Genomic DNA, 27,884 nt, shown 5'->3' with positions numbered 1-27,884 from the left:
AGAGAATGTGACAGAGTCGCCTCTTGATGCCAATTCATCTGGGGTCAATATGCACCTTTCCAAAAATCAGTTGGGTTGATGTTGTCCAGAGAGATGGAGAGCATCTATTCACAGCGCAGTTTGGCCTTTACCTTCGGGTTTAGAAGAATGAGGGGAGATCTCATTGAGATGTATAAGATGATGAATGGGATGGATAGGATAGAGGTGGAGAGACTCTTCCCACTCAGAAAGGACAGTAGGACTAGGGGGCACAGCCTCAAGATAAAGGGGGGGGCGGTTTAGAACGGAGTTGAGGAAGAACTTCTTCACTCAACGGGTGGTGAATCTCTGGAATTCTCTGCCCGTTGAAGTGGTGGAGGCTGCCTCGCTAAATATTTTTAAGACACGGGTTGATGGGTTTTTGATAAGAGAGGGGATTAAGGGTTATGGGGAGAGGGTGGGAATGTGGAACTGAGCCACGACAGATCAGCCATGATCTTCTTGAATGGTGGGGCAGGCTCGAAGGGCTAGATGGCCTACTCCTGCTCCTATTTCTTATGTTCTTATGTTATGTTTTCCTTGGACAACACCTCGCACTTATACCAACCTCTGAGTGATTTGATTCAAGTCCCATTCCAAAGATTTGATTCGATAATCAAGCCTTTTTTATTCATCCATTCATGGGACACGGACACTGTTGGCTGGCCAACATTTCTTGCCCATCCCTAGTTGCCCGAGGACAGTTGAGAGTCCACCACATTGCTGTGGCTCTGGAGTCACGTGTAGGCCAGACCAGGTAAGGATGGCAGATTTCCTTCCCTAAAGGGCATTAGTGACCCAGATGGGTCTTTCTGACAATTGACAATGGTTTCATGGTCATCAGTAGATTCTTAATTCCAGATATTTTTTATTGAATTCAAATTCCACCATCTGCCATGGCGGGATTCGAATCTGGGTCCCCAGAACATTAGCTGAGCTTCTGGATTAATTGTCTAATGATAGTAGCACTAGGCCACCACCTCCTCCGACTCTCCCAATGCAGTGTTGAGGGAGTCCTGCAGTATTGTGGGTGTCGCCTATCAGGTATGATGTGAAACTGAGATCCCGTCTATCAAGACCCTGCCTGGCTTCTTAGCTGAATGAAAAGGATCACATGGTTCTATCGTGATGAGGAGTTCTCCCTGGCACCAATATTTATCCATGAAATAACATCTGACCCCTTGTCATTTGTGACATTGCTGTTTATGGGATCTTGCCATGCGTAAATTGGCTGCTGTGTTTCAGATATTGCTGCAGATTACTCTCCGATGTATTCGATTTGCTGAAAAGCATTTTAAGATATCCTGAAATTAGGAATGAACTTTTATTCACGTCCACACTTTTCTCTCCCTTCTGACTGCCTTTTCTTCCTCCTCATTTATACCTTCAATTCCACCCCAATATTCCACGTTTCAGCTGGAATTTTCCAGCTGTTTGTGCTAACATGATCCTCTTGTCCCGCTGCAGTGAACGGGGATTTGTCTGAGCATCAAATTCTCCGTCCTCGGCAGTGGGGCGGGGACGACCGGGAAGTTCCAGCCTTTAAATTTCAAAAGCCTACCCTAATTTAGCAAATTGGTGTCACTGAGACGTTTTGATTGGTTGCGTTTTTCTGGATAAGGCACTGTCTTTATTTCAAGATGGCAGATGGGTTTTTCCTTTTGCATTTAATCTTCTGAACTACCCAACAATGAGACAGATGTAATCTCCCGTAACTAGCGCTGAATCCTCGGCTTCTGCATTGGGTCGTACGCCCCATTATGCACCAACGTTCATTTTGCAAGTGAGAAAATATGTTTGAGCAGCTGCTGTGATCTATTGTGCGACAGCAGCTCAGTAATAAACGGCATGTTTAGATTTTGTTTCTCAAAGGAAACTCTGATCTCGACTGTAAATAGAAAGCTGCTATTGTACTCATTGGAGTGATCTGATTAACATTCTCCGGGATTATAACATCACCATCGGCAAACTGTCAGTGAAGTGCTAATTTGGAGATAAAGCAAATTTGCATTAATGACAGAAATCAGTGGTGCAAACACTGAATTGGCCCGAATGGGGTTTATTTCGCTTTTCCAGTTGTTTGGCATTTTGTTGGTGATGCACCTTGAAGGTAAATTATTTTTTTATTACTCAATGGGGCAGCTGTTATTATTGTGACGCACCTACCGGTGTCTGTCTCAGATTTCTGTTGCTCCCTTCAGCTCAACAGACATTTGCCCGGCAAGATTCTGAAATTATGAGTTGGTGACCGTACAGCTAAGGAAATTGGGAATCTGGGGCCTGGCAAAAATCGATAGACATTGCGACTCTACTGAGAGTGAAGGAGTGAAATGAAAAAGGAGGTGAACTCAATGTCAAATCAGCTACAGAAAGATAGAAAGTGAGGAAAGAAATACGGGATTAAAACACAGAGAGAGATAAGGTACAAAGATAAGAAAATAATATTAAAATTTGACATTTAAAAAAATCCAACAACAATTCGCAACCTGAAGGAATGATACTTTGAACTCGTCACTTTTTGGCTGGAGATTGGCTATAATCGTTAGAACAATTGTCACCTTGTTAACAGGGTGTTTCCACAGTTAATTACGAGATACAAGTTTTGAGTTGAATGGGTAATTAACATGCAAATGCAGCAACATTGTGAAATTTGTGGGAAAATTTGGAGGGAGATGAAGGAGGGGACTTTCTGACCACCATTCCCAAATCCTCTTCCCCTTTGTGACTGAAGACAATTCACAATTGGCCGCCAGCAGGATCTTCTGCTCCCAATGTCTGCTGCGCTCACCCATCCTATTCCCCTTCAGCAGAACCAGAATATCCCACTAGCAGGAATGACGGAAAATCCCATCCAGGGTTTTCCACATGAAGGGATGCGGATCACGCAGCAACTAGTGACAGCTCACAAGATATTACTTCCTTGCTGCAAGTTTCTTGATGGGTTTACAGGTTAAAACAGGGAACAACATTCACACGCTGTCATATTCTTCCAGAACATTCTGAGGCTATCAGTCCTCGTTTGATTTCTTTGACTTCTGGCTGGACAATCCTTATGTCAGTGAATGCACTGTGACAAAGGTTAGAGTGGGAGCTCCCGTATGATGTAGTGTTGGGAGAAGTCACAGCAGATTGGAATTGGAAATGCAGATCGGGGCTGAGACACGCAAGATAATGAGTTCCTGCATCCTGACTGGAATGTGACATAAGTGAGCTGGAAGGGCCTGATTGGAAACAAAATGTGGTCTGGCAAAACATTATTGTGTTTATTAGTGTTACAGTCCCTTCAAAGGTTGATTCATTGTCAGAAAGTAATTATCTATCTGGGATAATAACCACTCTCCATCTCTGCAGTTGTAAACATTCTACTGGAACTGAATTGGTTATCAGCCTGCTAATCAAATATCTAGAGTTCACGGGGACCAGCCCTGATGTCAGAGTCATTATCTGCTGCATAATAGGAAAAAACACATTGAAATTGAGGCATCTTTGTTCTTTGATTTGCTTCATTATCGACCATTGTCCTCCAAACATTAGCAAGATAAGCAATCTGTCGTCGGAGAAACTGGGATGTGGGTCACGTTGTTATGAGAAAGAAGCAACTTGCATTTTGATAGCACCCTTTGCAACTTTAGCAAGCCACTTTCGTTTTATTCATCCGTGGGACATGGGCATCACTGTCTATCCAGCATTTATTGCCCATCCCTAAGGTGAGGATGGCAGGTTTCCTTCCCTGAAGAACATGAATGAACCAGATGAGTTTTTCTGACAATCAACAACGGTTTCATGGTCATTTGTAGATTCTGTAATTCCAGATATTTTTTATTGAATTCAAATTCCACCATCTGCCGTGGTGGGATTCGAACCTGGGTCCCAGAACGTTAGTTGGGTTTCTGGATTAATAGTCTGGTGATAATACCACAAGGCCATCGCCTCCTCTTGACACCTTACAGCATTATTCTGACGGGCAGTCACTCTTGGAATGTGGGAAATATAGCAACCAACTTGTACACTGCAAGATCCCACAAATAACTGTGAATTCATGGTCAGAAGGGAAGGTGATGGCCCAGTTGTGTTATCATTAGACCATTAATCCAGAGACACAGCTAATGTTCTGGGGACCCAGGTTTGTCACGACGGGCAGTGGAATTTGAATTCAGTGAAAAACATCTGGAATTAAGAATCTACTGATGACCATGAAACCATTATCAATTGTCGGAAAAACCCATCTGGTTCACTGGTGTCCTCCAGGGAAGGAGATCTGCCATCCTTACCTGGTCTGGCTTATATGTGATTCCAGAGACACAACAATGTTTTTGGTGGTTAACTGCCCTTGGAATGACCCAGCAAGACACCCAGTTCGAGGGCAATTAATGGACAATAAATGCTGGCCCAGCCAGTGATGCCCATGAATGAAGAAGAAAAAAATAATCTGTTTTAGTGATGTTGTTTCAGAGCTAAATATTAACTCGGAGCACTGCCCTAATCCTCTTCAGAATGATGCTGTGGGATCTTCCGTATCCACCTGAGGAGGAGGGGGGTGGGGTGGTGGGGTGGGGGGAACAGGAATTTCCGTTTAAACCCAGCTAAAAGACAGGAGAACACTTCTACCAAAATTATTGTGCTGACTTTTCTGGGCTGGGACTTGAACCCACGACCCTCTGAATCAGAGGTAGGAGTGTGCTGCCAAGGGAGTCAAAGCTAATACTTTGTGGGAAAATGCAGCAGACGAACCAATGCACAGCAAGATCCCATAAATGGCAGCATCACACAGCCGAGCACTCCAGAGTCTGTCCATCTTCGCCATGGCGATGGTGTCTCATTTCCGATTGCCACAAAGTCAGTAATCTGAGCAGCCCAATGGGTCACAAATCTTTTTAGTTAGCGCGAGGGCTGTGAGTGACATTTTAATTTACGTGTAAATATTGTGTAGGTGTTAAGTTTCGCTCATTCACCTCCTACTATTATCAGACAAAAACATTTCCGTCGTCACCAGCTTCCTGTCTTTAGATGATTTTAATTAAAAGAGAAACTCTCGGCCTTGAATGAGGTCCTAAATATCTCGAAAAGGATCAATTGTTTGCAACAGTGCAGCAGAAGAGGACCAATCTCTCATCTCGTACATCACCAGGGCCATCGGTATGAGATAATCAGTCATAAATCCAATCAGGAAATTGGGTAAATCTACATTTCTCCAGACAGTGACGAGAAAGTGGAACTCACTCCCTCAGGGACTGGCCGAGGTGAATAATATCTACCTGTTTGAGGGGAGACAGCAGAGAGAAATGAGGAAGAAGATATGTTGGTATGTTGGGAGGGAGTTGATGTGGAGAATCATCACCAACATGGACATTTTGGGCTGAATATTTCTGTTCATGATTTTATGCAGTAGGTGTACGAGGCAGGGGATGGTGGGTGCCTGGAACTCACTGCCGGGGGAGGTTTTGGGAGCAGATACGATAGTGACTGGACAAATATATGAATAGGATGGGAATAGTAGGGAGGTCTTGCTGCAACTGTACAGGGCACTGGTGAGGCCACAGCTAGAGTACTGTGTGCAGTTTTGGTCGCCGCACTTACGCAAGGATATTTTGGCCTTGGAGGGAGTGCAGAGGAGGTTTACTAGGCTGATTCCGGAGTTGAGGGGATTGAGCTATGAGGAGAGGCTGAATAAACTAGGCTTGTACTCGTTAGAGTTTAGAAGAATGAGGGGAGATCTCATTGAGACATATAAGATGATGAATGGGATGGATAGGATCGAGGTGGAGAGGCTCTTCCCACTCAGAAAGGACAGTAGGACTAGAGGGCACAGCCTCAAGATAAAGGGGGGCGCGGTTTAGAACGGAGTTGAGGAGGAACTTCTTCACTCAAAGGGTGGTGAATCTCTGGAATTCTCTGCCTGTTGATGTGGTGGAGGCTACCTCGCTAAATATTTTTAAGACACGGGTTGATGGGTTGTTGATAAGCGAGGGGATTAAGGGTTATGGGGAGAGGGCGGGAATGTGGAACTGAGCCACGATAGATCAGCCATGATCTTATTGAATGGCGGGGCAGGCTCGAAGGGCTAGATGGCCTACTCCTGCTCCTATTTCTTATGTTCTTATGTTCTTATGTCCCTGGAAGGGTAGGGAGTTTTAGTTCTGTCATTTTCTTTGTTCTCTTTGTTCTTTGTTCTCAGTGTCTTTAAAGAAACTCTCCTCCACATATATATCTATGAACTCTCTATAATATATATATTTGTGCTATCTGTATGCATGGGCAACCAAGTGTCCAAGATTTCCTGGAGTCTCCAGAAAAAAAGATTAATTTCCCAAATTCCCAGGAAATAATCACCACAAAAAATAGAAGCAGGAGTAGGCCATTCAGCCCCTTGAGCCTGCCCTGCCATCCAATACTATCCCGGCTGATGTATGCTAACCTCAGCTCCTTCTCTGTGCCATTTCCCCATCACCCTCTATTCTATCAATCAAATATTTATCCACCTTCACTTTAAACACTTTTAATGATCCAGCCTCCAGAACCCTTTGGGGCAGAGAATTCCAGAGATTCACCATCCTCTGCGAGAAGAAATTTCTCCGCACCTCAAGTTTGAATGACCGGCTCTTTACTTGGTACCGATATCCTCTTGTTCGAGACTCTCCCACTCGTGAAAACATCTCACCATCCACCCTGTCAAGCTCCCTCAGGATTTTCTATGTTTGAATAAGGTCACCCCTCAACTCTTCTGTACTCCAAGGAATTCAAACCCAAATTATTTAGTCTCTCTTGATAGGACAACCCTCTTATCCCAGGAATTAACCTGGTGAATCTCATTTGCACTGCCTCTAACGTTACTATACCCTTTTGGTCTCCTACCTAAAAAAATTACGTGTAGTATTCCAGATGTGGATGTATTCCAGATTCCCTGTACAATTGCTGAGGCAAAATTTAGTTTGAGCCACACAAAGAAAAGCTGGTGAAGGGATATCATTTGGAAATTATGGAAACTTTAAACTCATTGGAGCTGAAGAAATGCACTGTTCAGATTGTGTAGGAAAGGACTTTCGAAGGGTTCTTACCACTGACGTACAGCGGCAGCCGTGTGTACCATCGACAAGATACACCGCAGCAACTCAGCAAGACTCCTTCCAAGCCCATGACTGCTACCATCTAGAAGGACACCGGCAGCAGATGTCCGGGAACACCACCACCTAGAAGTTCCCCTCCAAGTCACCCACCATCCTGATCTGGAAAAATATCAGCTGTTCCTTCACTGTCGCTGGTTCAAAGTCCTAAAATTCCCTCCTTAACATCACTGTGGGTGTACCTACACCACATGGTCTCCAGCGATAAATGCGGGCCCTGCCAGCATTATGTGAAAGGAAATGAAAGGTGTAAACATGTAAACAAGACTTGCCAGAAAGCTGTCCATATCCCAATACCATCTGTTATCATTCACTTCTTGTTCTATTCATAACCGCACTCAGTTACTTTATTTGCACTCTCATTTGTTTTAAAGAAGGATGGTGACTTCACAAGATAGCTGGAGCCAATGAAAACCTGTCTGAAGCAGATTAACAAATGGGTGTAAAATCGGTTGGTGCCAGTGGCTGGGTGCAGAGATCAACCCAGATCGGACCCAACTCACACCCAGAATTGGTCCTCAGTGAAATGCAGACTCTGGGCTTCAGTAGCCAGCTCGCTGCCGAAGAGGATTACAACATCAATGTGATACAGCCACCCTCGGGTGGGAGAGCAGGGAAGCAACGGGCAGGGGGTAGATGGGAAGACAATACGAATAGAGAGAAGTGAGCTAACTTTAGGATGCCAAGAGACGTCTACAGCAGTTCAATGAGGTCAGGATAAGCGCTTCTGGAATTTTGTTCCATTCCATAAGGCATCCCATGACCTGGCAATGTCCCTCAAGGCTGGTGTATGAACTGGAGAAACTCTCATTGCTACAATCAGAGTAAAACTCCTCGGTGGGTGGCACATCGATCAGTGGGTGGCAATCCTAAGGAACAGGTACATCTTTTGCACCAAAGTCTTGACATGTTCTGCCCCGAGGATGGAACTCATTGCCTGAAATTTATTTAAAAAACTGCTCCAAATTTGCAAAAAAAGACAAAAAATTCACAAAAAGAAAAATATCACGGAAATTACAAGATGAATAAAAAAGCTTGAGATCCACCCCATTCACCTCCGACCGCCCTGAGCCACAAGATGCAGTGATAGTGGAGTTATTGACCAACCACAATGATCAATCTCTTTCAATGAGCCCACAGCAGACCCGGAGACAAGGGGAGGAGAAGGTCCCGGACGTGAAAAGATTGTGACCAAAGTCAACTGTTCCCCCAAAGTGACCACCCAATAATATGCTTCCAATTCATTTAAGGAAACAATGACTTTATTCATAAATTCCTGACCAAGGCCAGCATGCTTACTATGCAAAGGCTTTCGTAAGAGGACGATTTTAGGTGTTGTCGCTCCATTAGATGTTAATCAGTTGGTTCTGATGAGGGCGAGTGTTACGAGTGTTACGAGCAAATCTAGAAATATCAACCAATCGAATCCAAACTCCATTTCTTGGCAGTGGCACCCAAAGCTCTCTGACTGGCTGGAGTTTAAATTTAGAAATGTTAGCGCAGCAACAAGGATGGGCTCAGTCCAGGATCTGATGGTGTAAAGTCTGGTGAGACACACAAACAGCTAGACTGTAGCCTCCTGGCAGGAGCGGATAGCCTGCCAGTACTTTTCAGACAGGTTTCTACGCAGGGTTGGGATTCTAACTCCCTAATTGGGAATGTGAATGTTAAAAAGAACTCCTGACTCGGAAATGTTAACTTTAGAACTCAGAGAACTCAAAAGATTTACAAAGATCCAACTTTGGGAAGAATCAGTTGAGCAAATGAATCCCACTTAGAGTTAGCAGTAATCATCTAAAACTCTGCTGCTTATATTCTCTCTCCGGTCCACCCATTACCCCTGTGTCCTCTGACCTAAATAAGTCCCCATTCCCCAAATGCTGAGAGTTTAAGATTCTCTCTCTTGTTTTTAAATCCTTTTATGATCTCAGCAGCTCTCCATCTCCATCACCCCTTCCAGCACTGTATTCCTTTGAGATCTTTGAGTGTGGAGTCGGACACTTTAGGAACTTTCAAACGGTTATTGGATAGGCACATGGAGAACTCCAGAATGATAGGGAGGGGATAGCTTGATCTTGGGACTGGACATAGCTCGGCACAACATTGAGGGCCAAAGGGCCTGTACTGTGCTGTAATGTTCGATGTTCTATCTTTGCACTCGTCCATTTCTGGCCTCTTGTGCACCCCCAGTTTTAATCACTCCCCCCATTGCAGTGGTGTTTTCAGCTGCCCAGTTCCTGGATTTCTTTCCCTAAACCTCTCCGTCTCTCTTTCTGCCTTTAAACAGCCCCTCTGTGGCCGAGCTTCAGGCCTCCTTCTCTGACCACAGTTTGTCTGATGATGTTCCTGTAAGCTGGCTTGGGATGTTATACTAAATTAAAGGGAAAGTTACTGCTGACGATAGACTATCCAAACCACAGAACTGAGCGGGGGTTTGACTGATTTTCAGCATTGAGAACTGATCAGGCTGAAAGGGAATTTATCCCGGAGAATGGACAGAATGGGGAGAGTAGTGTCACTTTCATGCAGCCTGTTTAGGAGCAGCTTATCAATAGATAATTTGAGTCGCACCTTTCACACTCCCATGTGGTTTCACAGCCAGGGAAGTAGTTTTGAAGTGAAGCTGTTGTCTTAGTGTAGGAAACTCAGCAGCTGATTCCCCCACAGTAAACTCCCACAAATGGTAATGAGATAAATGGCCAGATTTTTTAATGGTTATATTGTAGATCAGTTCAAAAAGTCAGCCAATACTTTGACATCAGTAATGTTAATATTGCGGTGCAGCTGGCTACACACAAGTAACAATGTGGTAAAATGGATCTGACCCCCATCTCTTGGTGGTCAGACATTGGCCTGTTGAACCTCTCTGTTTGTGTCCTTACTCCTTTAAAACAGTTCTTTATATTACCCCACCTCCATGTCCCAGCCTCATATCCACAACATCCAGTCCCCTCAGTTAATCAGTGACACTGTTAATCCGTATATCAAACATCACTTCATTTTGTATCTTCCTGACTCTTCCCATTGGTTTCCTCTCCAACTCAGTATAACATATAACAGTTTGCGATGGCAATGTGTTAAATCATTCCAAAGCCAGTTGGCAAGATAGGAGAACAGACAGTGATTTACTTACTTAATACTAGCTTTATTGATGGAACGCAATATTACCTGCCTTCCGTCTAATCAAAAACAGCAATCTCTCTTTGTATTCTAAACAAAATCAATGGTGGGGGCATTTGAACAAAAATCGAAATGTCGAAGGGAAAGCGGGGTGGTGATGATGTACTCTAGGCCCTGTGATGCCTGGAGCAGACTGGCAGACACCATGTTCTCTCTCTTCAGAGCTACCCAGCCTTCAATCTTTCTTTGTACTCTTTTAAGAAAGCAAAAGTCAATAAATTAAAGCTCCTGGTAGGACCTATTCCCTATTCATACCCTTTTATAGGAACAAAAATATCAATAAATTAAAAGAGAGAGATGACTGTTCCTGACGGGTCGCTGAGAGTCTTTCTTTATACGTGCTCGAGGTACTTAATCAATCAATGCCTTTCACCGATGTGTCCTTGATCTTGATAATATGATTAATAGACCATTGACGCAATGTTGGTCCAGAAACAGCAATAATCTCATTGCCGCTGAACTCCTGCCAGCTCCCTGATGAACCCATGTTGAGCCATGAGTTCTGTCAAGCTGTGATGCTAACTTACTCTGAAGTTCTTTGGGTTAGTTTTTTTTATAGATGGTTAGTGAAGCAAGTTTACCTTCCCTATTACAGAAAGCTTCTCCCCACTCGTGCCCTTGTTGTTCTGCATCGCTGGATTGTGAAAGGTATCACAGGTTTCTGTCTGAATCCAAACCTGGAAACTGTTTTGTTTTCCCTCCATTAATCTCAAGGTTGACACCAGATTTATTTTAAGTAATTTCAAGGTTTGGTAAATCTCTATTAAGTGTGTCTTCTATACAATTGATTTGCATAATGAAGATATTTAACTGTTTATATTAACAAGGGCCAGTAGCCTCATTAAAGTTTCCTCAGCTATTTACTGTGTTTCTGAAGCACTGTCTGTTCTGGACACTGTTCCTCAACTTCAGAATAATTGTTTGCAACTTTATCCCTGTTGAAATTTATACTCCTATTAACATTAATTTACAGAAGGATCTAGATAGGCTGGGCGAATGGGCCAGGAAATGGCAAATGGAATTTAATGTTGGCAAGTGCGAGATGGTCCACTTTGGTAGGAAGAATGGTAGGAAGGACTATTACTTACGTGGGGAAAAACTGCAGCAGGTGACGGTGCAGAGGGACCTCGGGGTCCTTGTGCATGAGTTGCAAAAACCCAGCCTGCAGGTGCAGCAGGTGGTCAGGAAGGCGAATGGGATGCTGGCCTTCATAGCGAGGGGGATTGAATATAAAAGTAGGGAGGTCTTGCTGCGGCTGTATAGGGCATTGGTGAGGCCGCAGCTGGAGTACTGTGTGCAGTTTTGGTCGCCGTACTTACGCAAGGATATTTTGGCCTTGGAGGGAGTGCAGAGGAGGTTTACTAGGCTGATGCCTAGGGGGTTGAGGGGGTTGAGCTATGAGGAGAGGCTGAATAGATTAGGCTTGTACTCGTTAGAGTTTAGAAGAATGAGGGGAGATCTCATTGAGACGTATAAGATGATGAATGGGATGGATAGGATAGAGGTGGAGAGACTCTTCCCGCTCAGAAAGGACAGTAGGACTAGGGGGCACAGCATCAAGATAAAGGGGGGGGGCGATTTAGAACGGAGTTGAGGAGGAACTTCTTTACTCAAAGGGTGGTGAATCTCTGGAATTCTCTGCCCGTTGAAGTGGTGGAGGCTACCTCGCTAAATATTTTTAAGACACGGGTTGATGGGTTTTTGATAAGAGAGGGGATTAAGGGTTATGGGGAGAGGGCGGGAATGTGGAACTGAGCCACGACAGATCAGCCATGATCTTATTGAATGGTGGGGCAGGCTCAAAGGGCTAGATGGCCTACTCCTGCTCCTATTTCTTATGTTCTTATGTTCACTTTATGCCCTAATTCAAAGCTTTGCCTGGGATACTCACTGCAGTTTATGGTAATTTACCAATGGTGTACAATGTATTATTTGGGTTGTCAGCCCCACCTTATTCAACTGTCTCTGGAACTAATGAGCTTGTTCTAGAACTTTATAAATCAACTGCTTAGGTCCCAGTTCCAGTATTGTGGACAATTCTGGAAGACACCAAGTTGACGCCATTTGATACTAAGTTGGGTGGGAGGGTGAACTGTGACGAGGATGCAGAGATCCTTCAGAATGATCTGGACAGGTTGGGTGAGTGGGTTAATCAATGGCAGATGCAGTATAATTTGGATAAATGTGAGGTTACTCACATCGGAAGCAGAAACAAGACGGCAGATTACTACCTGAATGGCTGTAAATTGGGAGAGGGGAGTGTGCAGAGGGATCTGGGTGTCCTTGTGCACCAGTCACTGAAGGTAAGCATGCAGGTGCAGCAGGCGGTAAAGAAGGCAAATGGTATGTTGGCCTTCATTGTGAGAGGTTTTGAGTACAGGAGCAGGGATGTGTTGTTACAATTATCCAGGGGCCTTGGTGAGGCCACACCTAGAGTATTGTGTACAGTTTTGGTCTCCTTTTCTGAGGAAGGATGTTCTTGCTCTCGAGGGAACGCAGTGAAGGTTTACCAGGCTGATTCCGGGGATGGTGGGACTGATGTATGAGGAGAGATTGACTGGGTTAGGATTGTTTTCACTGGAGCTCAGACAAATGAGGGGAGGATCTCATAGAGACTTATAAAATTCTAACAGGACTGGACAGGGTAGATGCAGGGAGGATATTCCCGATGGTGGGGGAGTCCAGAACCAGGGGTCACCGTCTGAGGATTCAGGGTAGACCATTTAGGACAGAAGTGAAGAGACATTACTTCACCCAGAGAGTGGTGAGCCTGTGGAATTCATTACCACAGGAAGTAGTTGATGCCAAAACATTGAATGTATTCAAGAGGCAGCTGGATATAACACTTGGGGCGAATGGGATCAAAGGTTATGGGGAGAAAGCAGGATTAGACTGTTGAGTTGGATCATCATCGTGATGAACGGCGGAGCAGGCTCGAAGGGCCAAATGGCAAAGAACAAAGAAAATTACAGCAGAGGAACAGGCCCTTCTGCCCTCCAAGCCTGCACTGACCATGCTGCCCAACTGAACTAAAACCCCCTACCCTTCAGTGGACCATATCCCTCCATTCCCATCCTATTCATGTATTTGTTCAGAGCTCCTTAAAACTCATGATCATATCTGCTTCCACTACCTCCCCCTGGCAGCGAGTTCCAGGCACCCACCACCTTCTGTGTAAAAAAACGTGTCTCATACATCACCTTTAAACCTTGCCCCTCGCACCTTAAACCTGTGCCCCCCAGTAATTGACTCTTCCATCCTGGGAAAAAGCTTCTGACTATCCACTCTGTTCATGTCCCTCATAGACTTCTATCAGGTTGCTCCTTAACCTCTGTCATTCCAGTGAGAAGAGACCAAATTTCTCCAACCTCTCCTCATAGCTAATGCCCTCCATACCAGGCAACATCCTGGTAAATCTTTTCTGGACCCCCTCCAAAGCCTCCACATCCTTCTGGTAGTGTGGCGACCAGAATTGAACACTATATTCCAAGTGCAGCCTAACTAAGGTTCTATAAAGCTGCAACATGACTTGCCAATTTTTAAACTCAATACCCCGGCCAATGAAGGCAAATATGCCGTATGCCTTCTTGACTACCTTCTCCACCTGCGTTGCTACTTTCAGCGACCTGTGTACCTGTACACCCAGATCCCTCTATCTATCAATGCTCTTTAGAGTTCTGCCATTTACTGTATATTTCCTATCTGTATTTGACTTTGCAAATGCAATACATCACATTTGTCCAGATTAAACTCCATCTGCCATCTCTCTGCCCAAGTCTCCAACTGATCTATATCCTGCTGTATCCTCTGGTGGTCCTCATCGCTATCCACAAATCCACCAGTTGTCCGCAAACTTACTAATCAAACCAGTTACATTTTCCTCCAAATCATTTATATATATTACAAACAGCAAAGGTCCCAGCACTGATCCCTGAGGAGCACCACTTGTCACAACCCTCCATTCAGAAACACACCCTTCCACTGCTACCCTCTGTCTTCTTTGACTGAGCCAGTTTTGTATCCACCTTGCCAGCTCACCTCTGATCCCATGGGACTTCTCCTTCTGCACCAGTCTGCCATGAGGGACCTTGTCAAAGGCCTTACTGAAGTCCATGTAGACAACATTCACTGTCCTACCCTCATCAATCATCTTTGTCACTTCCTCAAAAAACTCATTCAAGTTCGTGAGACATGACCTCCCCTTCACAAAACCATGTTGCCTCTCGCTAATAGGTCCACCTATTTCCAAGTGGGAGTAAATCCTGTCTTGAAGAATCCTCTTCAATAATTTCCCTACCTAATTGACCTCCTCCTGCACCTATCTTTTATGTTTCTATGTGACATATCTCAGGAGCAATGTATAAGCCTGAGAAGGTGCATTGGAGGAGGTTTTACCTGGATGTGACCATGGATGAGTGATCGCAATATTGAGGTGCAATGATGCACGCTCACAGACTTCATCTAGAATACAAAAGGTATTTATTAACAAGGAAAAGTTGTACAGAGGCCCACAGTCTCACATTGCCCCAGTCCCTAGATATCATTTATAGGTCTTCTGCCTAAGAGAGGAGTCCACCCCCTGGGGTGATTACCCACTCTCAGCCCAGGGACTCTCTCCTGCTGCATTTCCTGAAGGGGACAATCATCACGTGAGGAGAGGTGAGGGAAAAATGACCAATTTCCCCTGAAACACAGTAGGTTAAAGAGTAACCTAATAGAGAATTTCAAGATGGTGAGATGGGAGAATGTGATGGGTTACAGGGAGAAGGCGCTGGATCAGTTGATCATTCGGAGAGAGGGCATAGACATGATGGACTGAATGGCCTCTTCTGCCACAATGATTGTGTAATGAGAGATTTTGATAGAAACTGGATGAATAACCAGGGAAAATAGATTCACAATCATTGAAAAAAGATTGAGAAGGTGGATAAGGAGAATTTTTTTTCACTTGAGTTGTCAGGTTCTGAAATGCTCGAACTGAACAAATGGTGCATCTGATTCCATTAATAACTTTAGAGGACGGTTGGACTGATTCTCGGAGATGAGCAATTAACAGGGTTGTGGATATAACGTGGGGTTGTGGGACTGAACACAACTTTATTGTCACAGAAACCCACTGGTGTCATGTGTTAATTGAGTGTTTAATTGTAATCAGTAGGTGGATGTTAACAGGGAATTCACTTGTGCTCCGAGAATAGGAGCAGATTGGAATTCTGGTTTGGATTAATGTTTGTAATGTGTGCCTCTGTAAGTAAAAGCTTGGAGAGGGAACATGTGGTGCCCGAGTGCATCATCGAGGCCTTTTGTGTATTATCAATCTTTCTCCCTTCGCCCCATAATCTCATTTTGATGTCATATTTTAAGTTTCCTTTCTGCATTGTCTTGTTTTTGGGGGTGATTTCCTTGTTTTTGGGGGCTGGCCTTCTTGCTTTGTCCCTGAATTTGTTTCAGATAGTTTATTTGGTTGGCTGAAATGAAATGTAAGTAAAAACTTCTCTGTCTATAAAGGTGAGGCTCCAGATCTATCCTTCATCATTTGGTGCTCTGCTGCATATTTCCTCTGCTGATTTCTGTATCAGATTAACATATTCCAGGGAATCAGCTCCACAAAAACTGAATCCCCACACAAGGACATGGTTCTGCCCCAGGGCCCAGCTCCTCTCTGCAGCCTGGGCTTCTTGCCATCACCTGCAGGGGGCACATCAGGATGCATCACTCTGGCACAGTGTCAATCTTCCCCGCTCCGGGTGGACTGCACACACCATGGAGTGTAATGGCATCATAATCCAGATGCCAAGCACTGCCCACACTCTTGGATTGTCTGGGAACTTTCCAGTCCCTCTGTGACTGGATCCTGAACTTCCTAACTCCCAGATCACAATCAGTAAGGATCGGCAACAACACCTCCTCCACCATTATCCTCGACACCGGTGCCCCACAAGGCTGTGTTCTCAGCCCCCTACTATAATCCTTATACACCTATGGCTATGCGGCCAAATTCCCCTCCAATTTGATTTTGAAGTTTGCTGATGACACCACCGTAGTGGGTCAGATCTCAAACAATGATGAGACAGAGTACAGGAATGAGATAAAGAATCTGGTGAACTGGTGCGGCAACAATAATCTCTCCCTCAATGTCAACAAAATGAAGGAGATTGTCATCAACTTCAGGAAGCGTAGAGGAGAACATGCCCCTGTCTACATCAAAGGAGACGAAATAGAAAGGGTCAAGACCTTCAAGGTTTTAGGCGTCCAGATTACCAACAACCTGTCCTGGTCCCCCCCATGCTGACACTGTAGTTAAGAAAGCCCCACCAACGCCTCTACTTTCTCAGAAGACTAAGGAAATTTGGCATGTTAGCTCCGACTCTCACCAACTCTTACAGATGCCCCATAGAAAGCATTCTTTCTGGTTGTATCACAGTTTGGTCTGGGCTCCTGCTCTGCCCAAGACCGCAAGAAACTACAAAAGGTCGTGAATGTAGCCCAACCCATCACGCAGACCAGCCTCCCATCCATGGAATCTGTCTACATTTTCTGTTGCTTCAACAAAGCAGCCAGCATAATTAAGGACCCCCCGCACCCTGGACATTCTCTTTTCTGCCTTCCTGCATCGGGACAAAGATGCAAAGGTCTGAGGTCACGTACTAACCGACTCAAGAACAGCTTCTCCCCTGCTGCCATTAGATTTTTGAATGGACCTACCTCGCATTAAGTTGATCTTTCTCTACACCCTAGCTACGACTGTAACACTGCATGCTGCACTTTCTTGTTTCCTTCTCTATGAATGGTATGCTTTGCCTGTATAGCATGCACGAAATAATACTTTTCACTGTATGTTAATACATGTGGCAATAATAAATAAATCAAAATCAAAAAGAAGGAAAGATGAATCTGCGAGACACTCCTGAGGTGACGACCAGGGTAAAGCGATCTCCCAGGGGTCAGTGAAACTGTGACGTTTGCCCATTCTAACTGGCAAAACAAGATAGCGAATAAAGCAGAGTGCAATTCTGTGGAAGGGTCATGTGGATTTGAAACGTTAACTCTGTTTCTCTCCCCACTGACGCTGCCAGACCTGCTGCGTATTTCCAGCATTTTCTGTTTTTGTTTCAGAGTACTTTAAGGTGTAACGGACTGGGGAGGGGTGGTGGTGGGGGGTGCGCTCTTATAGAGGTGTATCAGATCATGAGAGGCGTGGATAGGGTGAATGCACTCTCTTCTCCCCAGGGTTGGAGAATCGAGAACTAGGGGAAAGAATTAATGGGAACCTGAAGAGCAACTTTTTTTCCACAGAGGGTGGTAGGTGTGGGGAATGAGCTGCTGGAGGAAGTGGTTGAGGGACATTAACAACATTTAAAAGGCATTTGGACAGATACATGGGTAGGAAAGGTTTAGAGGGATATGGGCCAAAAACAGACAAATGGGGTTAGCTTAGATGAGATTTTTGGTCAGCACGTACCAGTTTGGGCCGAAGGGCCTGTCTCCGTGCTGTAGATTCGATGATTCCATGTAGATATTGTGTACCATCGCCATTGACCGATTACCAGGCGGATTGACCAGTCCAGCAGCCAATGGTGAGAAGCGCTTGACGGGGTAATCGCAGGATGAAATCGCCTGAAATAGTCTCAAGGAGTTAACAATCCTTAGCAAACAGGACAGCTTAAAGAGCTGTGGGAAGCAGAGCTGCTTAATTAGCATCAGTGTTGGTTTGGACACACAGGTACCGAACGCACAGTCTGAAAGCTTCTCTTCATTCAGCAAAGGTCACTAAAGGTCGCGGCGTACTTCTCCTGATCTGGTTGCTGGGTGCAGAATGTAGAAGAGAAAAGTAATTTTTTAAAATTACACTAAAGACAAACAAGCAGCAGAGATGTGCGAGAATGTGTGCATTCAGCGAAATAAATACTTCTTCTTTTGTGAGGTGCGAACGGGAGTTAAATTATAGAATGACTAGATTACCTTTGAAAGAAGCACACTGCTTTTTGCTGCAGTTCCCCGCTGTGCATTGTCCACAACAAGAACCAGCATCAAAACAAACCGTCTTTCAAACTCAAACACGTTCAAAGGCAAAGCTAAAGTTTCTGATTTTTTTTTCGAAAGGTTTGCACCATTCTCCAGGCAATGTTTTGAAGATGTTTTTGGGGGGAGGTGGGGGGGGTGGCGATATTTCAACTCGCACCAAGAGGAACAGGACTTTGAGACAAAGGCGTTCTCGTCCTTTGGCTCACTCGGAATCAGAGCCAGTATCCAGGTGTTAGTGAATTGAAGGAGTTCACAGGGAATGGGAGCAGAGAACTGTAGGTCAGCGAAATGTCAAGGGAAACAGGCAATTAGAGGGGAATGTTCAAACAAACTGACACAAACCCTGAGCGTGATCTTCCCAGCTGTTCATGCCCCACTGCCGCTGCAGCAAAGCCGCAGAATTTTGTGCCCAGCCACATCTCCATTCGCTGCAGGGAGATGAGAAAATCCCGCCGGCGTGAACACTTGTAAAATTCTGTATGCCTTCGGAAAGACTCTGAAACTATCACCCCTCATCTTCATCCAAATATAAGTTCAATTTTGTCCCTCAATCCTTCTAGGTTCTTGTTGTTTGGAAGTCATTGTCCAGGCGTGTTTGATGGTGATTGGGTTGCTCCAAACATTCTCCTTCATCCTTAAATTAAATTAATTTACATCTTCATTGACAAGGTCCGAGTTTTCACTCCCCCGGTTCAGGAGCGCAGGATCCCAGATATTTCCCACGGCTGCCAGTCCAGCCCAGGCAAAAGGGGCCCAGAAGAGGTGGGTTGGATTGTAAATCAGACCCACCCCACCCCCCCCACAACTGTCCCTCCCCAACAAGTGAAAAGACTGCCAGTTGTGGTGGAAGGCTGGTCGGCAGAGCTAAGGGGCAGCACGGTGGCACAGTGGGTTAGCACTGCTGCTTCACAGCTCCAGGGTCCTGGGTTCGATTCCCGGCTCGGGTCACTGTCTGTGTGGAGTTTGCACATTCTCCTCGTGTCTGCGTGGGTTTCCTCCGGGTACTCCAGTTTCCTCCCACAGTCCAAAGATGTGTGGGTTAGGTTGATTGGCCGTGCTAAGAAATTGTCCCTTAGTGTCCAGGGATGTGCAGGTTAGGGGGATATGGGGTAGGCCCTGGGTGGGATTGGGTTCGATGCAGACTCGATGGGCTGAAGGGCCTCTTTCTGCACTGTAGGGTTCTATGATTCTACCTGTGTTCGCTGCCATTTAGTAAAATGGACAAAACAAAAAAATGGCTCTCCAGCCCTCACCCTCCACACATTTTACATGCTCCGTCCATGTCAACCCTTTACACCTCTTGCCAATCTGCCCAACCCACCTCATACCCGTCATACCCCTCGTGCCTCTCCACCCACCCACCACCCTTTGAGCCTTTTACTCCCTCTGTTGCCCCATGTCCCCCACTCACACATGGCACTTTAATGCTCCTATGCCTACAATGCCCTGATTAGCCACCTTTTGCCATTACCCCCTCCCATGCCAGGAGAGACTGAGGGATTTGAGGCTGTTTTCGTTAGAAAGAAGGCGGCTACGAGGGGACCTTATTGAAACATATAAGATGATTAGAGGTTTAGATAGGGTGGATAGTGATAGCCTTTTTCCTCGGATGGAGAAAGCTAGCACGAGGGGGCATAGCTTTAAATTAAGGGGTGGTAGTTATAGGACAGATGTCAGGGGTAGGTTCTTTACCCAGAGGGTGGTGAGGGATTGGAATGCCCTGCCTGCTGCAGTTGTAAATGCGCCTAGTTTGGGGGCGTTTAAGAGATCCGTGGATAGGTTTATGGATGGAAAGGGTTTGGTTTAGGTTAGAGGGTCATTGTTTTTTAACTGGTCGGCGCAACATCGTGGGCCGAAGGGCCTGTTCTGCACTGTAATGTTCTATGTTCTATGCCGATCACTGAGTAACCACCACTGGCAAACTCAGCAGCCATCCTGACAGAAAAATAAAGATAGATGTCTACTGATGATGTCATTATTAAAAAAAAGCTCATTGAAAAAAGATCAATATATTGATATTCCAAATTAAAATTTACATTTGTATTCTATAGCCACTTGGATCTGTCAATCAAACTTGTCACAAAACAGGCACCCTACTGTGATAATGGTAGGTTGTAAACCCTGTCATGCAGCACAAATCCTATCATGCTAGCCCTCTGGCTTATTTCAACTGGCAGAGTGAAATATCAAGCAATGTTTTCACACTTCTTAAATTTAAAGCTCAATAATGTTAAATCATTTGATTGTTCTTTGGCAGCTTTGAGACTTCTTTTATGGCTTAATCATTTTTTTACACCCTGGGCAGTTCCAATGACTTTATGCACTTTTTACACACAACTCTGTTTGTTATTAATAATCCTGAATGAAACCTGACCTTTACCAAAGGATGCCTGACTGCCCTAAAAGGGAAGTCATATCCAAAGGAATACCCTATCACTACAAGATCAGATCCTGGCTATTCATATACATACAATAGTTCAGACCAGCTTCTACCAAGTGTCGTTTGGACAGCGGCCTCTTCAATATCACCCAGGAATAGAGATGGCTGCTGCTTTATCTGGGCAGGGCCTCTGTGAAAACAAGTGATTCCTAACCCACCCTGATTCTCACAACCAGCACCTTCTCTCCATCTTCCCATCCCCGCCTCCTAACCACCCCCCCTTCCCCCACCAAGCCCCACCAGCAAAAATAGTGGAGGTTGTGTTCAGTAGTGAGAGGTCCAGATTTGAGCCTCCACCAGCGCTTTGTAAATTGTAAAAACTTTGCTTTGTATCATCATCATGAGATCTTATTCAGGTGTGCTTTCAGAGACAGAACTTTCAGACTGTAGTTATACCACCATTAGTTAATCTCAAATTCTATGCCTGGCCAAATGACATCACCAGTAGGGCAAAGAGTTGATCTCACCAATCAATGTACCAAGACAGAGGTACAAAGAAAAACCAAAGAAATCAAGACTCAATGGCGAACTGAGAAAGCAAAGGAGCTGCAGCTCCTGGTCAACCAGCCCGACACCCGGGACTTCTTCAATGCCACCTATGCCCTAAACCTGTGTGGAATTCTCTTGAGAGACAGAGAAAACATCAGCCTTCAATGGAGAGAACTCCTCACCCCTGATCCAATCATAGATGAGGATGTGTTTGAGGAAATCTCCCATCAAAGATGATCTCGGGCACACACCAAGCGTGTGCTGAAGTCAAAGCTGCCATTAAACATGTGAGGATGGAAAAGCCATATGTAGTACAGTAGAGACACGATGGGCCGTAGGGTCTGTTCTGTACTGTGTGATTGTATGATTTCTTTTATTCAGGGGACATGGGTGTCACTGGCTGGTCAGCATTTATTGCCCATCCCTAGTTGCCCTTGAGAACGTGGGGGTGAGCTGCCTTCTTGAATCGCTGCAGTCCACGTGCTGTGGGTTGACCCACAATGCCATTAGGGAGGGAATTCCAGGATTTTGACCCAACGATTGTGAAGGAACGGCCGATATATTTCCCAGTCGGGATGGTGAGTGGCTTGGAGAGGAACTCGCGGGTGGTGGTGTTCCCCATGTATCTGCTGCCCTTGTCCTTCTAGATGGAAGTAGTTGTGGATTTTTCATTGATGTTGGTTGCGGGATGGCGGGGGGGCGGGGAAAGGGGTGGCCAAGTAGGAGGTGGGGTGGCCCAGGGGAAGAGGGTGGCCTGTGGCCGGGAGTTTATTAGTGGGGAGTGGTGGGTGGGGGCAGTGCCGAGGGGGAGGGGAGGGGTGGAAGCAGCTCTGCCCCTCATCAAAATGCTGCGATTGGACATCCTGCTGAGAGTGTAGGTTGGACCTCAGTTTAATCTCATATTCAGGAGATGACAGCTCTGGAATGCCAGCCTGAATTATATCCTGAAGCAGCTGGAACCTGTGAGCTGCTGATTCTGAGATGGCTTGCCCCCATTTCCCAACCCTCCTCTGAGTTGTCGGGGGGTTTGGATCCTGGCCAACGGTGTCTGTGCCTCGGACATGCGAGACCTGCCAAGGTTCCCCTTGCTCCAATTATTCCAGACAACGATTCCCATTGGCCAATCCCGTTCTGTTCTCAGACCTGTCCATTCTGAAGGATTGCTGCTGCACATTTCCACATCTGCCCAGATCCAGATGTGTACCACATCTGGAACAATATCGCTGGGGCCAGACGGTGGCGATGGTGCAGGAAGGTAGGCGCTTGGGTGCAGTTGATACTTCCTTGGGAAAATCCAGTTCCAGAATCCGATGCAGTTTGTCTCTCCAATGAAAGGTGAAGGAGTGTGAGTGGGTGTGCGTCGGTGGGGTGAGTCATAAGTTGAGACATCACAAAAAGCTTTGGATTCAGAGATGGAATATTGGCCTTTATCTCCAGTGCATAAAGGGGTGAACATTGTTTTGTGTTGTATAAAGCTCTGGGTGCACTATGTTTCTATTCTGTGTTCAGGTGTAATTTAAATTCAATTTGCAAAAAGTCTGAAATTGAAAGTTCATCTCAATAATGATAACCCTCAATTGTGGGAAAAACCAATATCCTTTCGGAAAGGAATTCTGAAAAACAGCTCTGACAGCATCTGAGGAGAGAGAATAAGCCAATGTTTCAAGTCTGGATGACCCTTCGTCAGAGCTAGTCAGAACAACTTCACAGCACGATGAAGGGTCATCCAGATACCAAACATTGGCTGTATTCTCTCTCTAGCTGTAAGAAGACAGAGGGTGGGGGTGGTTGATGGGAAATGTTCATCCTGGAGTTCAGTTACTAGTGGTGAACCGCAAGGATCTGTTTTGGGGCCACTGCTGTTTGTCATTTTTATAAATGACCTGGATGAGGGTGTAGAAGGATGGGTTAGTAAATTTGCGGATGACACTAAAGTCGGTGGAGTTGTGAACAGTGAGGAAGGATGTTGCAGGTTACAGAGGGACATAGATAAGCTGCAGAACTGGGCTGAGAGGTGGCAGATGGAGTTTAATGCGGAAAAGTGTGAGGTGATTCACTTTGGAAGGAGTAACAGGAATACAGAGTATTGGGCTAATGGAAAGACTCTTGGTAGTGTGGATGAGCAGAGAGATATCAGTATCCATGTACATAGGTCCCTGAAAGTTGGCAACCAGGTTGATAAGGTTGTTAAGAAGGCGTACGGTGTGTTAGCTTTTATTGGTAGAGGGATTGGGTTTCAGAGCCATGAAATCATGTTGCAACTGTACAAAACTCTGGTGCAGCCGCACTTGGAGTATTGTGTACAGTTCTGGTCGCCACATTATAGGAAAGATGTGGAGGCATTGGAAAGGGTGCAGAGGAGGTTTACCAGGATGTTGCCTGGTATGGTGGGAAGGTCTGATGAGGAAAGGCTGAGGGACTTGAGGCTGTTTTCATTAGAGAGAAGAAGGTTTAAGAGGTGATTTAATTGAGGCATACAAGATGATCAGAGGATTAGATAGGGTGGACAGTGAGAGCCTTTTTCCTGGGATGGTGATGGCTAACGCGAGGGGACATAGCTTTAAATTGAGGGGTGATAGATATAGGACAGATATCAGAGGTAGGTTCTTTACCCAGAGAGTAGTAAGGGTGTGGAATGCCCTGCCTGCAACTGTAGCGGACTCGCCAACATTATGGGAACTTAAATGGTCATTGGATAAACATATGAATGATATTGGAATAGTGTAGGTTAGATGGGCTTTAGATTGGTTTCACAGTCGGTGCAACATCGAGGGCCGAAGGGCCTGTACTGCGCTGTAATGTTCTGTGTTCTCCACAGAGGTTGTTAGAATTGCTGAGATCCCTGGCCTGACCTACATGTGATTCTTAGCCACCCTCTGAAATGGCTGAGCAAGCCACTCAGGGATGGGCAATAAATGCTGCCCTTGTCACCGTGCCCAGGATTTTCACCTAGAGACAGTGACGGTGCATTAATATGTTTTAATCGGGGTGTTATGGGATCTTGAAGGTGGTGGTGTTCTCATGCATCTGCTGCTCTTGTCCTTCTAGGTGGTAGAGGTTGTGGGTTTTGAAGGTGCTGTCAAAGGAGCCTTGGTGAGTTCCTCCAGTGCATCTTGTAGATGGTACACACTGCTGCTACTGCGCATCAGTGGTGGATGTTTGTGCCAATCAAGCAGGGCTGCTTTGTCCTGGGTGGTACCAAGCTTCTTGAGTGTTGTTGAGGAATTTTAAATGATTAAAGGATTTGACATAGTGGAGAGAAAGTGAAACTGTGTCATCTGGTGCAGGAACAAGAAGGCAGAATCTTAAAATGAGAGGTGGTCCGCTCAAGGATGATGTCAGGAAGCACTTCAGGAGTGAAAATCTGGAACACTCTGTCCAAAACATCTGTCGAGAAAATTTCAAATCAGAGCTTGCTGGATTTTTATTCAGCAAGGATATCAACAAAAACAGATCAGCTGCGATCTAATTAAATGATTGAGAAGGTTTGAGGGGCTGAAGTGTCTCCTCCTGTTTGATAAGTTCTTTGCAAATTCAAGAGGGCAAACTATTGGAGTGTAGATAATGGTGCGTTTTGAGTGATTGTAGGGGAGAGACGAGAATTTAAAAAAAACAGAAAATGCTGGAAAATCTCAGCAGTTCTGACAGCATCTGTGGAGAGAGAATAGAGCCAACGTTTCGAGTCTTCGAAACCCTTTGTCAGAGCTAGTCAGAACAACTTCAGGATGACGGTTCATCCAGACTCCAAACATTGGCTCTATTCTCTCTCCGCAGGTATTGTCAGACCTGCTGAGATTTTCCAGCGTTTTCTGTTTTTGTTTCAGATTCCAGCATCCGAGGTGATTTGCTTTAACCTGAGTATCTGAAAATTTCTGTTTTATTCTGAGAAATGTTACTGAAGTGCTAGAGTTAACTGGGAAGGTGATTCACATTTTTCATTTTGTTTTTTTTAATCAGGCTCCAGAATGGTTGTTCATTGAGGGTTCGGGCAGAGCATGCTGTAGGTTCAAATTAGGTAAGTAAACTCACAACACCAGGTTAAAGTCCAATGGGTTTATTTGGTAGCAAACACCACTAGCTTTTGGAGCGCTTGCTGCCCTTTCATCTGGTGAGTGGGGGGCTCTGATCACAAACAGAGCATATAAAGACACACACTCAGTTTACAGAATGCTGATTAGAATGCAAATCTTTACAGCTAATCAAGTCTTAAAGGTGCAGATAATGTGAGTGGAGGTAGCATTAAGCATAAATTAAAGAGATGTGTATTGTCTCCAGACAGGACGGTAAGTGAGATTTTACAAGCCCAGGCAAGTCACGGGGGTTACAGATAGTGCGACATGAACCCAAGATCCCTGTTGAGACCATCCTCATGTGTGCGGAACTTGGCTATCAGTCTCTGCTCAGTGACTCTGCGCTGTCGTGTGTTGTGAAGGCCGCCTTGGAGAACATTTACCCGAAGATCAGAGGCCGAATGCCCGTGACCGCTGAAGTGTTCGCCAACAGGAAGGGAACAGTCTTGCCTGGTGATTGTCGAGCGATGTTCATTCATCTGTTGTCGTAGCATCTGCATGGTTTCCCCAATGTACCATGCTTCGGGACATCCTTTCCTGCAGCGTATCAGGTAGACAACATTGGCCAAGTTGCAAGAGTATTTACCGTGTATCTGGTGGATGGTATTCTCACGTGTGGTGATGGCATCTGTGTTGATGATCCAGCATGTCTTTCAGAGGTTGCTGTGGCAGGGTTGAGTGGCGTCGTGGTCACTGTTCTCCTGGGTAGTTTGCTGTGGACAATGGTCTGTTTGAGGTTGTGCGGTTGTTTGAAGGCAAGAAGTGGGGGTGTGGGGATGGCCCTGGCGAGTTGTTCTTCTTTATCAATGACGTGTTGAAGACTCAGGAGAAGATGTCATCGCTTCTCCACTCCGGGGAAGTACTGGACGATGAAGGGTACTTTGTCCACCGTGTCCCGTGTTTGTCTTCTGAGAAGTTCGGTGTGGTTCTTCACTGTGGTGCTTTGAAACTGTCAATCGATGAGTCAAGCGTCATATCCTGTTCTTATGAGGCTCTTGCAACTCAGGTTGTCTACCTGATACACTGCAGGAAAGGATGTCCCAAAGCATGGTACACTGGGGAGACCATTGCAGACACTACGACAACGGATGAGTGAACATCGCTCGACAATCACCAGGCAAGACTGTTCCCTTCCTGTTGGCGAACACATAAGCAGTCACGGGCATTCGGCCTCTGATCTTCAGGTAAACGTTCTCCAAGGCGACCTTCATGACACATGACAGCGCAATCGCTGAGCAGAGACTGAAAGCCAAGTTCCGCACATGAGGATGGTCTCAACCAGGATCTTGGGTTCATGTCACACTACCTGTAACCCCCATGACTTGCCTGGGCTTGCAACATCTCACTTACCGTCCTGTCTGGAGACAACACACATCTCTTTAGCTTGTGCTTAATGCTATCTCCACTCACATTGTCTGCACCTTTAAGAATTGATTAGCTGTAAAGACTTGCATTCTAATCAGTATTCTGTAAACTGTGTGTGCCTTTATATGCTCTGTGACCAAAACTCTCCACTCACCTGAGGAAGGGGCAGAGCCCTGAGGGCTGGTGGCGTTTGCTACCAAATAAACCTGTTGGGCTTTAACCTGGTGTTGTGAGACTTCTTATTGTGTTTACCCCAGTCCAACGCTGGAATCTCCACATTCAAATTCAAATGTCAGGGGATTTAGATTCTCTTAGACCAGACCTGCTGCCTTTGGCACTTCTTCACATTTAGAACAACACACTGTTATTTTCTCCTACAGAAAATTGTGACTGAAGCATCAGGATTAATGTACGCAGAAGAGTCGGTAATGTTAACTACAGCTTAGTGACTAACGCTCGCCTGTACCTGAATCAAGAGATGGCAGGATCAAATCCTGCTTTAGAGATTTAATCTCGGGGGTCTACACTCTGTGATGTACTGAAGGGGTGGTTTTGTCTTTTCGTCTTGATATTAAAACAAGGCCTGGTCTCTCAGATGCACCATAGAAAACATTCTTTCTGGTTCATCACAGCTTGGTCTGGGCTCCTGCTCTGTCCGAGTCAAGAAACTACAAAGGGTGGTGAACGTAGCCCAATCCATCACTCAAACCAATCTCCCATCCATTGACTGTGTCTACACTTCCCGCTGCCTCGGCAAAGCAGCCAGCATAATTAAGGACCCCACACCCAGGACATTCTCTCTTCCACCTTCTTCCGTTGGGAAAAAGATACAAAAGTCTGAGGTCCCGTACCGACTGACTGGAGAACAGCTTCTTCCCTGTTGCTGTCAGACTTTTGAATGGACTTAAGTTGCATTAAGTTGATCTTTCTCTACATCCTAGCTATGACTGTAACACCACATTCTGCACCCTGTCCTTTCCTTCTCTATGAACGGTATGTTTTGTCTGCAGATTGTTGGTAGATTGTTTGCAAGAAACATTACTTTTCACTGTGTACTAATACATGTGACAATAATAAATCAATTCAAAAAGGTGGATGTAAAAAACCTCAGGGAATTGTTTTGGGCAAGAGCAGAGTTCTCCCTGGCCAGAATTTTATGCTGCCCCTCTGGTAGTT

General features: G+C 45.4%; 1 protein-coding gene across 4 annotated transcripts in view; it reads left to right on the top strand.

The window, feature by feature from the left end:
• The window catches only part of syt1a (synaptotagmin Ia), a 426,885-nt gene that overhangs the window by 112,384 nt on the left and 286,617 nt on the right, over window positions 1-27,884 (top strand). Inside the window, exon 2 of one of the 4 annotated variants that reach the window (XM_080191441.1) lies at window positions 25,231-25,288. The exons of the other annotated variants lie outside the window; for them this stretch is intronic. The gene's annotated coding sequence lies outside the window, so the exon portion shown is untranslated. The remainder of the gene's footprint in view (window positions 1-25,230; window positions 25,289-27,884) is intronic. 4 annotated transcript variants of the gene reach the window in all.

This window comes from Carcharhinus amblyrhynchos, chromosome 6 (assembly GCF_965287045.1).
Source record: "Carcharhinus amblyrhynchos chromosome 6, sCarAmb.v2.hapA, whole genome shotgun sequence".
Classification (NCBI taxonomy): Eukaryota; Metazoa; Chordata; class Chondrichthyes; order Carcharhiniformes; family Carcharhinidae; genus Carcharhinus; species Carcharhinus amblyrhynchos.
This window is presented reverse-complemented; position numbering and strand designations above follow the sequence as displayed.